The sequence below is a fragment of the Muscardinus avellanarius genome (genome assembly GCF_963383645.1).
Source record: "Muscardinus avellanarius genome assembly, chromosome: 3".
NCBI lineage: Eukaryota > Metazoa > Chordata > Mammalia > Rodentia > Gliridae > Muscardinus > Muscardinus avellanarius.
The window spans coordinates 71,423,146-71,435,954 of NC_137788.1; positions in this window are offsets into that span (position 1 = coordinate 71,423,146).

A 12,809-nucleotide genomic window follows, 5' to 3' on the forward strand; every position below is an offset into this window, starting at 1 on the left:
TAGGCTCAAGAAGGATGAGATGAGATAGGCTAAAGGTTAAAGGTATGGTAAATAGATAGTGCACTGGAAATGGCTACCTTCTTCTTCAATGCTCAAGTAATTATCAATAGCAACCTCAGTGAATGCATTGTAAACCCAAAGTTCCTCAATTTTATTGGATTCAGAATAAATCCCATCTCCAATCTGTAGGGTTTAATCAAAGCTTGGATTCAAATGAAAAGAAGAAAGTATCCATATGATTTATATGTGTGCAACTTTGGGATTCTATTTGAGCCTCCTAGAAATAAAAAAGTGGTTACCCTTAGAAAGATATTGGCTAGAAAAAGTCACAAGGGAGCTCTTGGGATACTGATCATAGGAGCTTTTTTTAAAAAAATTTGCTTGTGTGGATGTATTGAAGTGTGGATGTATTTTCTTAAACTCTGAATTAATAGATACATATGCATAAATATAAAACTCAGGAGTTTTCAGTCTCAGCACTAAAGACATTTGGACCACATAATTCTTTGATGTGGGGGTTTTTTTGTGCATTGCAAGATGTTCATAGGCATTCTTGATCTCCCTACTATTTATCAGTGCATCTCCCACCCAGTCATGACAGTCAAAAATGTATCAAAAATTGCTAAATGTCTCCTAGACAATAAAATCTCCTGAAACCTCTGATGAAACTGATCATCATAAAAGACTACAAGTCAGATGCCCAGGAGAAATAATTCTTTAAGATAAAATTATTGCATCATAACCATGGGTGATACTATCACACTTGGAGAAAATTATGTGGGTTGGCATTACTTGAAATTCACGCTGTCTCCAGAATCATTAAAGTTTATTATAGTTTTGATACGCCATGGTTCCCACTGCTTAACGATCCCGGGTAGCTCCTATAAATCAAATACAGCCAATTCAGAAATGCTTTTGACAACTGATTGATTGATTAATCTCAGTTTTGAGCAGAATAATTGGCAAGAAAAGTGAACCCATTATAGGACTACATTATTTATAGAAACAAGGGGGCTCAAAATTACCTGCAAGACAAATATATGAGAGTATTCTCAGTTCTAATAACCAAACCTGACTTTACAAATGGCCGTTGAGGCAGACAAGAAAGTAATTGAAAAGAATGAAAGGTGCCAAGTCTCTAGGCATAAAGAATTGCTAGTACAAGTTCAGATTTTTCACAACAACTGATAAAATTAGTAGTAGCTGGGTTATTATAGAAGCAAGGCAAACAAGAAATTCTGAGATAAAGTGCTATGGATAAGGAGTCAATCAAAAAGGTGTTTAAAACATGAACATTAACATTCCAGACAAACACTTTAAAAGGCTGCAATGCCAGACTCACAAATACCAGCAAATCTTGATAACTCTTTTTATTAGGACAAAATGCTTTCTGTTTAAAGGGCATCTGACATGTTTTTGTTGGGCTTTTGTTTTGGTTTGGGTTTTTTGCTCTGTGTATTTTTTAAAAAGATGACTTATGGCTTGAAAAGAAAAATAACACCATCTGAATTCAATGTTTCACCAAGAACTGTTTATCAGTGTTGCATTTTGTGCACGCAGAACATAAACGCTTTCTTTTTTTTCCCGAAACCAGATTTGGATCACTCACTTGAGCTGGGCCTGGGGGAGAAACACAGCGTGTATGATGAGCTGATTAATTACCAGAAATCAAATGCCTTGCAGTCCAGAGCGCTCTGCTTGAAAGCCAGTCCTAGGACTAGAGGGATGGGGACGTGCGCATGCACGCATGGAGGGACAGGAACACTTTGGGGATTAAGTTGCACTGTGGCCGGAAACAAAGGACTTAAGAATGATTGTTTATCCTTGACAATGTGACCTGTGCCAGATCTTTTTTTTTTTTTATTTTTATTAAAGAGCTTTAAGCGAGTGACTTTTAAAGTCAAAGAACACTATTAAATCAACATCTAAAAAGAAAAAAAATCAGCATGATTTTCTCATTGTTTCGCCTCCTTTTTCACACTCCTTGAAACTTAGGTAGTAATTCATAATTAAAGGTTGGGATATGTCTATTTCAAGCTTTGTGTGCATAAATAGAATCCTTTGAGTCTGTCTCTTAGGAAGAGCTTCTCATTTAAAGTAGAGTGTATGTCTACTGGGGAGATATAAACAGAGACAGAATAATATGAAATGCTAGGAACAATATACTGCCAAGCTCTGAAACCCTGAAAGTCATTAATAATCATAGATGGGCAAGATCAGCTTGTTGACAAACTTTTCATGTCTTCAAAGACCGTGGAAATATGCAACTTATTCCTTCAATTCACGGTGGAGGTTGATTTCTTTTCCATGCCTAATATCCATAAAACCCCCATTAACACTGCAGATCCATTTGTATCCATAGACGAAGGTCAAAGGGTCCAGTACTGAATTCTTACACAGGAACATTTGCCTATTTTTAGTTGCTGTTTTTTTTAATTTTTTGCTTCTGGGGATCATTTTTTCTCTCAGAAATTGCTTATGCAATTTTCCTTCTGCCTTCAAGAAGCACCCAGTTAGAGGATTAAGAGCTATGATACTGCAGTGCTGCCTCACATGCAGGGACTTTGTCAAAATATTTCCTTGGACTCTTACATCCCATCCTTGCTACTTGCAATCACTGTAACACGTTGATCCCTTGCCTAAGATAGGTAGATTTTTTTAAAGCAAAACTACCACTAAGCTAAGCATGGGAAAGAGGGATGGGGAAGGCATAGGGTGGGGATTGGGTAGGGGCTAACTGGGTGATGTGTGCATGTATGTCTACACAAGTTTTTACCCCATTATGATGTATGAATACAATGCACCAACAAAAAAATTTTTTAACTACCAATTAAAAGGAGAATTAGGCCAAACTGTTTCTAACCCACCTAGTCATATAAAAGAAAAACAAAAATACTAGTGAATTGTGAGTTCAAATAGCAAAATCTCAAATTGCTCTTTAGAATTTACTTTTTTCTTGGATTGCCTTACAAAGCTCCATGGCTCAAAGTTATTGGAAGAAGTATAGGAGAGTTTCTCAAATTCAGAGGAAATGGCACAAGTCAAACCTGTAACAGTGTATATTTTAAAATTAACCAATGTCATGAGTGGGGTTTATGGTGAAAAGCTTTTTACAAGAGAAAAGTAACTCCAATAAGGAATAAAATGTGGGGTGGAGTTGCTTTAAAATGTTTGTGGAATTTATTTTCTCTGAGCATTTTCTGCTTCTGATTTGCTATATTTTACTTTCCCTGGGAGTCTAGTGTCCTCTGGCACAGCAGGGCCCTGGGAAAAGGAAAGCACCTTTCCCTGGGGTTAAGAATTGAACCTCCCTTGTGCGGCGCTTGTAAGAGCCCAGATGCCATCTGGATTGGAGATTCTCTTGTTGCTAATTAGAAAATCATCCATGTCTCCTAGTCTTAAACTTCAGGAAGAACAATATAATCAAGTACGTAAGTTAGAGAGCAAGAACACAGACTGAAATTAGTTTGACTAGAAAATACTAGAATATAGGAAAGAGTGTAAAAACAAACAAATAACAACAACAACAACAAAAAAAACCCACGAAAGTCACAATGATCTGAAAGTTTATTTGTAGGATTTACAAAAATTGTCTTTGAAAAAGTTAAATAAGATTAGTTTTTATTACTTACCCATCTCAAAGTTTTATTTCTTCCTGCTCCATTTTCTTTTGTGTGCCATCCTACTAATAGCCGGTTTTATTCCTTTCCTCTCCATTCTCCCTTTCAGTCTGTGGTGATTTTAATGAACTTTTCTTCCCTTAGCTGGGGGAATCTGATAATGGTAAAGATATTCTCTCCTTGGCCCCCCTCCAGCCCATACCTATACTCTCATTGCACAATTTTCTATTCCTACTCATTAAATAACCCATTACTGCTCTTCCTATAATTTCTCCATATTTCTTTTATTTTATTCTCTGACTGTTCAATTACTTGGAATACCTCTTATAGATATTAAATATTTAAGGAGCTGTATGTATTTATTTATGGTGTTGTGGTTCCTTGGTTAGTTAGAGAGGATTTGTTGAATATTTTACAAGAAAGTACAGGTATATTAGCTTAAAAATTATCTTCAAATTCGCTCTTCTCATTGGACAAATGGTAATCATTTATGGGTGATATCTAACCCTGGGCCTCTTTAATATGATGGTATTTTGGAAAATTATAAAACACATTTTTTATAAAGATTACATATGAGTTTGAAATACCTTGTACAATTTCCCCCTTTTGGCAGAAAATTTACCCTTCTAATTATGTTTACCTTAGGCTAATATTAAAATTGGTTTGCATTCCTTGACATAAAAAACTGCCTCAGGGAGAGGGCACAGAAAGAGGGACTTGACCCAGAAACATGTAGACAAGGGAGAAGTCTGCCCAGGGGTGTAGATTTAACCTAGATAGTGTGGAAAGTGGATAAGCCACAAACACATAACCAAAAGGCACTTGTCTCTAAAATGTGAACTAGAAATCTTACTAAAACTTTTTATTCTCACTATTTTTCCTTCTTTTAATTCCTTATCCTCATTCAATCATACAAGGAAATCACACAAGGAACTTTATATTCTATATTTTACAGTTTTTGCTTTACCCCTTCAGAATACATTGCAAAGCAAAAATAATTCCATTGGCTTTACTATGGTAAGAATGTTAGTTAAGTTCTTCTTTTTCTGGTTTTGTTTGTTTATATGTTTTTGCTTCAATCTCAGATGCATTTGAACATAAAGGTGGAAAACATCTGTGATGGTTAATTTTAAATGACAACCTTACTGGATTAATGAATACCTAGAAGGTGGTGAATTGTTTTCAGTGTGCCGGTGAGAATGTTTCTGGAGGAGATTAGCATGTGATTCTGAGTGGATAGCCTCCACCAATTTCATTCAGAATGGCCTGGAGAGAAGAAAAATAGAGAAAAGGTAAAATATGTCTTATCTGTTTTCAGATCTAATATGAACTCTTCCCTCTCTGTGCTTGGACATCAGAACAGGAAAACCCTGTCACGGGACTCTAAGACCTACATCAGAGGCCGGCTGGATTCTGAAGCATTTGGCTTCTGATGAGAATCATATCCTAGGTTTTCTTCCTGCTGAGGCCTTCAGACTTGAACTGAGACATGCTAAAAAAATTCCATGGACTTCAGTTTGCCGATAGCCTGATATAGAACTTTTCAGCCTCCTAAACTCACATGAACAAATTTTCATAAAAAACTTCAGTCTATCTTTATTTCCTATTGGTTCTGTCTCTTTGGAGAACTCTAATGACACACCATCTCTTCAAAAAGACTTATCATCTACACTGGGCTCAAAATGACTAACAGTAATTGTCTCAGGTGTGGACATGCTATTCCTGTAAAGTAGACAGGAGGTTGGTAATATTATCCACATTTCACAGATAGAAAATTTAAGTCACAAAGACATGAAGTGAATTGCCCGAGGTCATACTGAAAGCTATTGACAAAACAAATTACCATATGTTCAAGCAAAATGGTGTATTTTCATTTAGAACCTACTTCTGAAATACTCTATCATATTGTATCTTATTAGCAATATACTTCATTTCTAATGACCGTGTGAAGAACCTGAGGATTTCTATTGTACCAATCTTCTAAATAGGAAGAAGTGAATGGTTTGATAAAAACATTCTCATTGTATTCTCCCTAAAGTTTAAAAGATTTCAGTGGACTTATCTATTGATGACATCAGAGCCTAATTCAATTATTTCACCTCGAATATTGTTGCATTGCCACCACTTGAATTTTTCTTGGGAGCATTGTATATTCAAACCATAGTGCCAGTGGTAGAGTGTTTGCCTAGTATGCACAAGGCCCTGAGTCCAATCCCCAATACTAAAAAGAAAAAAAAATGTTATGGTTTGACCAACCATAACATTTCTGTAGAGTGTTGAGTCCTGTGCCAGTTCTAACCTGTATTGGTTAGAACTGTCACCTGTTCTTTTATGACCCCATAAAAGAAGCATTCCCCTCCTTTCTGCCATGCTTCTGTGCCATCATTGCTGGGGCATTCTGTTCTACCCTCTCTTCAACTAACCCTTCATTGCTGCATTTCTACAAGTTTCTTTTTATTCACCACTGAACTCAGAATCCTCTCATAGTCACCCACCACAATATGCAGCTACATTCCAGTTCTGTTAATTCTCTCTCATGGCTACCTCTAACCTGGCATCTTGGAAAGGTACCACTGAATTTACTTCCAGACCTTTTAGATGGAAACCACCTTCAATCCTTTTAAGTATTATATTAGGTGAAAACTAAGTAATAAAGGCTGTTTACACTACATATTTTTCAAAATAATGTTTAATTCCTATGTCAGAACTTAGCAGACTTAAAGAACAGGAATACGATTTAGTGTCCAGACCTTTCTGACATTCAATGTGGAGACCTGAATATGTTTCCTCTTAACTATGCTTCTCTCAGCATCAATGTTACAGGCCAATGTCTTCTCAATAGTATGTTTTTCCTGTCATGTTCTAACCATTCCATTCCTTAACCTGCACTAGGTATTTTCATCAGTCTCTACAATGATATTTTATGTTTTCTGAAACATCTTCCTTTCCCTAGTCACCACCCAACCATGGAGTAGCTGTCGGGAATGACTCAACCATCTCATTACTGTTGCAACTCTCCATCTCAGGAATGGTCCCATGTGCTTCATCCACAAGAGTGAAAGTACAGCATGTGGAAATAACTGAAAATATTTTAAGGAGACTAGGAAAACCATTGCACGCCCAGGGCCTAAACGTTATCCCAAATCTGTCTAAATTACATTCACAAACTTTGCTTCACCATTCCACTGCCTTATTGTCAGTGATTACAGAATGTGTATTGATTGCCAATTTGTACTTTCAGCTTTTGTGTGGCTCTAAAATAAGGACCATCTATCCGTGTACATAGCCTCATTCATATATAAAAACCCACACATGTGCATATGTGTATAAAAAGGCAGATTTTCAAATGTGGCTTTTCTTTAAAATGCAACATATGGCATATTTCAACTTAAGTTCATAAATTAATTTATTATCTGCCTCAACTTCTCTTTCTTCTTTTTTCTGTTTTATGTTATAAATCTTTATATCTGCTCTTACTTCATTACTTAGTCATAAAAATATATGAAATTAGACTATTTAACAACAAAATAATTTCTGTTATATTATATATACATACATGTATTTTGACACAAAGATGAAAACAGGTCAAGCAATTTGAGATGTTGCCTTCAAATAAACCAAGTGTTCTAAGACAAACTTAAATGTCTATATTGACATTCACTAATCAGTATCAATTTTCTAGTCTATTTTGTCTACCCAAACCTAAACTTTGATATTTACAAAAGTTAAGGGTCGTATGTGTGTACACTCTTCAGTCTTGTTTATGATCAATAATATTCTGGTTCCTGGGCTATTCAAAAATGAATGTTTGAGAACACTGGGGATAATATACCTTGGGATAAAGCCTAACCATATGTCATTGTTCAAGTTTCTCTACTGATCAATGGTATCTCCTTCTCTGTGGTGAATTTCAACATATCTAGTCATTGTAATGTAGGATAATTATTTGACGTGCTTTTTTTCCTTGGAGGAAAAAAAAATATCTAAACTATGATAAGCCATTTTCTTTCATGGAACTTATAAAGCAATTAACTTGAAAGGCAAGATTTTAGAGAGAATGGATATTAGAAGGGAATTCATGATTGTACCTACTACTATACCTATTTTTCTATTGTTTACTTACTTATTAAATTAAGCTTAAGAATATATTCTCCAAAGAATAGAAACATAGATCTTCACCAATTCTAAAAATAGTTTGCAAGTAAATGGTGAAGAAACTGTTCTCACCTTTCTTTTCTAAATTATTGCTCTTGTTGCTGTTGTTTCATTAAGTATGCAGATGTGGTGGGAATGAGAGGAAGTATGCCCTTTCCGTTGTAGGTGAGCCTTAAAAAGGTCAGGTCTATAGGGCCTGCCATTTTTCTGTGGTTCTAATTGTGGAAAAAGGTACCAAAAGTCGTTTACAGTACAAACTCTTCTTGTGTTTTTTTTTCCAGTTTTTTTTTCTAGTAGCAATTAGCAGGGTAAGAGTACAGACTCACAAATCTCATTCAGTGAGTAAGATGCATCAAATATTTATCATGCCTCTATCCTGTGCTTTCACAGTTCTACATGCTGCAGATATGATGGGAAGTAAGGATTCTTAAGATATCAAAGCTCATATTCATGGGGAATGAGGAGGTTATTTGGGAAAGAAATAAAATTACTAAAGATAGTGACAATTAGGTAATAGTTGCAAGAGAGGAAGCAGGATGATGACTTCCTGCTTCGAAAAGAGTAGTAAAAAAGGAGCTATCAAGATGTAACAACAAAGCTAACATTTGAATCATGACAATGAGTTATCAGGCAAAGTCTGCAAAAGAGCATTGCAGACAGGGACCCACAGGTACAAGGGCTCAAGGGAATGGCAAGCTTAGTGTTGGGGAGAAAGAGAAATGTTGAAAAAAATGAACAAGTGCGAGACACAATGGTAATGAAGCCAAAGGGTTGGCTGGATGGCAGATTAGAAGGGTCTTGAAGACCTTGCAAGATTTTATTTGATTCAATCAGAAGATGTATGGTTTTAAACAAGGCTGTGTTATGGTAGGGCAAATATATTTAAAATAACTATCTGTTGACTGCAGGAAAAAAACTGTAGGGAAATGAGACTAAAAAGCTACTTCATGGCTGAGCAGGAGGTACATACCTGTAACTCTGTACTTGGGAGACTGAGATATAAAGATCACAGATATGAAGCCTGCCTCAGCAACTTATCCAGGCTCTCAGCAACTTAGGAAGACCTTGTTTCCAAATAAAAAATAAGATAGGACTAGGGGTAGCTCAGAGGTTGAATGCCCCTGGGTTCAATACCCTATACCGCCCCCCCTCCCGCACACACACACACAGAGCCACTCCAATAGTCCAGGAAAGATATGATACTAAATTGAACTGGGATAGCTAAAAGTGAAAATTATGAGAAGCTGTATAGTCCAGGAAATATTCTGTGATAAAGCCCAAAGGATTTACTGATATATTAACTCATATAAGAGTAAGAGAAAGAGAGGACTCCAGAATAGCTCTTGAGATTTGAACCTGGACAATTTGGTAGATGATAGTTCTATTAACAGATACAGAAAACAATAGGGAATAATGGGCCCAGGGAAGATGAAAAAATTAGAATCTCTACCTCCTGAAATGAGGATACCTTCTTCAATCTAACAATGATGGAGACATGAGTCTTAGCCACTGCCTGATCACTTGCAGAGAAACAGATTTCACTACTTTCAAAGCTATCCTACCTGCATTACATGCCTAATCACAGCTCCCACAACGTGATTACATACCTAATCACAACACCCACAATATTCCTCTGAGGAAACTGTTATTATTATATTTTCTATAGATGAAAAAATTAAGACAAGTTATATAATTTATGTATAAATCATCATTTGCATATTGTGAATTCACATCCCAAACTGGTTGGCCCCAAAGTCTGGAATGCTGTCAAGAAAAGTGGTCCCAGTAAAGAAATATTTTGCTAGGGTTTCAAGACAGACAGCAATTCTCAAGTCTCAGGAGCATGAATCTGGACTGAAGAGACCTTGCTGTAAGTATCAAAAGATAATCTCCAGAAAGAAGGTCTAATAGCAAAGGAGAACTCACAGCAAATTGCCATTTGGCTTACTTCTGGAGCTATTAGACTAAAAAAGATAAATTTCTTCTCCCTTGGAAGATTATTCCAAGAACTAGAGATGACACTTAATTTGACAGTTGGCTATTAAGTGATTCCAGTTACATGGATTGAAAAGATGCTGGTTCAGGGTGATTCAGTCAGTCTAAAGGGGATTTACTCTTCTGTATTAATCATTTGGTTGTACAGGACACAAATGAGTTGTTCACACCCCTGCTCCCATTTGGTTCTAGCCAGATCAGACACTAGCTAGGCTATTGAGCACAGAATAGTCCAATGGGTGGGTTGCTTTCTCTTAGAGTCTCTTCAGAAAGCAATTTCCTTCTAAAAAGAGTTTAAAATATACCCTGTAATTATGATAAAGTGGAGACTGGTGGTCACTGTATATTAAATAATAAAGAGCATGAAGATTGAAAACAAAAAAACAATTTTAGGGTTACTAAGTAAGACTATGTAACCTGTTATAATACTTGAAATAGTCCAAACTACACCATAAAAGTACTTAAAATCTTATTTTAGAGCTGGGCGTGGTGGTACATGCTTGTAATCTCCACGCTTGGGAGGCGGAGACAGGAGGATTGCGCAGGTTCTAAGCCAGCTGAGCTGGCTTGAGAGACCCTATTTCCACATTAAAAAAAAGTATAAAAATAGGTCTGGGAGTGTAGCCCGTGGGAGTGTAGCCAGAGGTAGAAGGTCTTCCAGGAACCCAGTACCACCAAAAACAAAAAATCTTATTTTACTTCCTTAAGTGAAGGGACTACAAAATTGATGTTTGAACCATATGCTATAGTTTATCTTTTAACTTAATCAACAAATCACATTATTAAATAACACTAAGTAATCAGTTAATTCACTCAATGATATTGTATAAGTATATCGTACGACTGAGAGACTGTGCTAGATATTGGAGACAATACTGGACCAGATTTCTGCCCTTTTGGAGTTCATATACCCAGGAGAGAGGCAACAAACAAGCATGTCATGGATAATCCATTATGATAAAGAGAGGGAAAAAAGAATGTAGAATTTAGTGGGGAAAAGTAACATGGAAGACCTAGATTAGATCTGGAAATCTAGGAAGATTATTTTGAGGAGACAAAAACTAAGCTGAAATCTGAAAGAGGAAGATACAGTCAAATTAAATATTGATGAGGAAGAAAGAAATTCAGGCAGTTAGTATTTCATGCAAAATGCAAGAACTTGGTGAATTTAGGTAGCTGAAAATCATGGGTGTGGCAAGAGATTTGAGAGGTAGAATTAGATAAATTTGGAGAATAGGAAGCAGATTCTGAAAGTATTATGAAAATACATGAGCATTTCAATTTCTTTTTCTTTTCAAATGCAAGAGAAACCAAGAATGTGGCACAATATGAGAGGTTTTTGAAGGACCAAGCCTGATGCTACATAAGTAATGGATTAAAACTACTTTAATAATATACTGATAAATGTATAAAAATAATGTAAAAATTAAAAAGTATTGGATTAAAAGAGAATAAGAAGTAGAAAAACATATTCTTAGACTGTACTCCAAATGAGGTGTTATTATGGCTTGGCTTAGGAAGGATAGGCAGAAGAGATGCAAAGAAAAGTACAGGTTAGACAGTCATTTTGAAGTTAGAATATACTTAGTTTTGGTGCTTTATCATAGCTAAATAGGATTTCTCATTACTTATTGAAAAACATGGCAAGCTCTTTTTTGCAATGATACAACATAAAGAAAAGCCAAGCCTTCTTGTTCTGGGAGGCTTTTCTTCTCTATTTTGTTGGGAAATTATTGTTGTTGTTGTTATAATTATTATTATTTTTTTTTTGCAGGACTAGTAATGGATCCAAGAAGCATTTTACCTCTGAACTACACCCTAGCCCTAGTTTTTATTCTTTTTTTTTTTTTTTTGAAACAGGGTCTCACTGAGTTGCAGAGGGCCTCACTAAGTAGCTGAATTGGCTGTCCATGAACCATGATTCTCCTGTCCTAGCTTCCCAAATACTAGGATTACAAGCAGATGCCACCATGCCCGACTTCTTGGAGAATTATTGACAAGATTCCTTTCCTCTTCCTCTGCTTACAGAAGAAGGTTCTTGGGAGCAGAGTACAAAGGAGGGAGGACTGGCCTTATCTGGGACAGTGGAACTGAATTCCCAAAATTAAGGCAATTCTTTTGACAATACTAACAGATCTGGATTCATCCACTTCCAAACACAATTAGAAACTACTTGCCATTCTTACATCCATCTTGTCCTCTCTTTCCATTCACCATGACAACAGTTTTGGAGAGCAGTCTTCAAACTTTTGCTAAGATCCTCCTAAAATAATGTAGTAAAATATACATGCATTCCCTCACACATCAAATTAGCATTTTTCAGCATAAATTTAAATAAGTTCTTTGCTGATAATAGAAAGCTTAATACAATTAATAATACTGTCTTTTTTCCAGTACTAGGGATTAAATTCTACCTCCGAGCTACATCTTCAGCCCTATTTTTCATTCTTTATTTTGAAACAGAGTCTCACTAAGTTGCAAAGGGCCTCACTAAGTAGATAAGGCTGACTGTGAACCTGTAATCCTCCTGTCTCAGCCTCCCAAGTGCTGGGATTACAAGTGTGTGCCACCACACCTGGCTACAAATAAATACCCTTCTGATACTAGAAAATATAGAACACGTAAAAGATAAAGGAAAAGACTGCCTTTGAGAAATAGAAATAACACAAGAAATGTGTGATAAGACAAGTTTCAAAAGCCACATAACCTGAAGGAAATCATCAGATAAGATTTATGTAAAAGCCTTACTAAATATATTTTGATAATTTTGGTAACCCCACAAAAGATTCCAGTTACACTGAAAATAATCATTGACTCTAATCTCTACAACTTCATCTGTTATAAATTCAGAACATTCCCCAAAGGACCAAGATATCCTAATGCTAACATCAAGCTTTACTCTGAGCAAAAATATATTTAAGAAAGAAGAGAAATCCTGCAGTTTAAAATGCCCTTATTATTCGCTAGAGGATTTCCTTGAAACACCTGAAATTTTTATATGCCAGGATCATGCATAATAGCAATTTTTGGAAAGGTGAG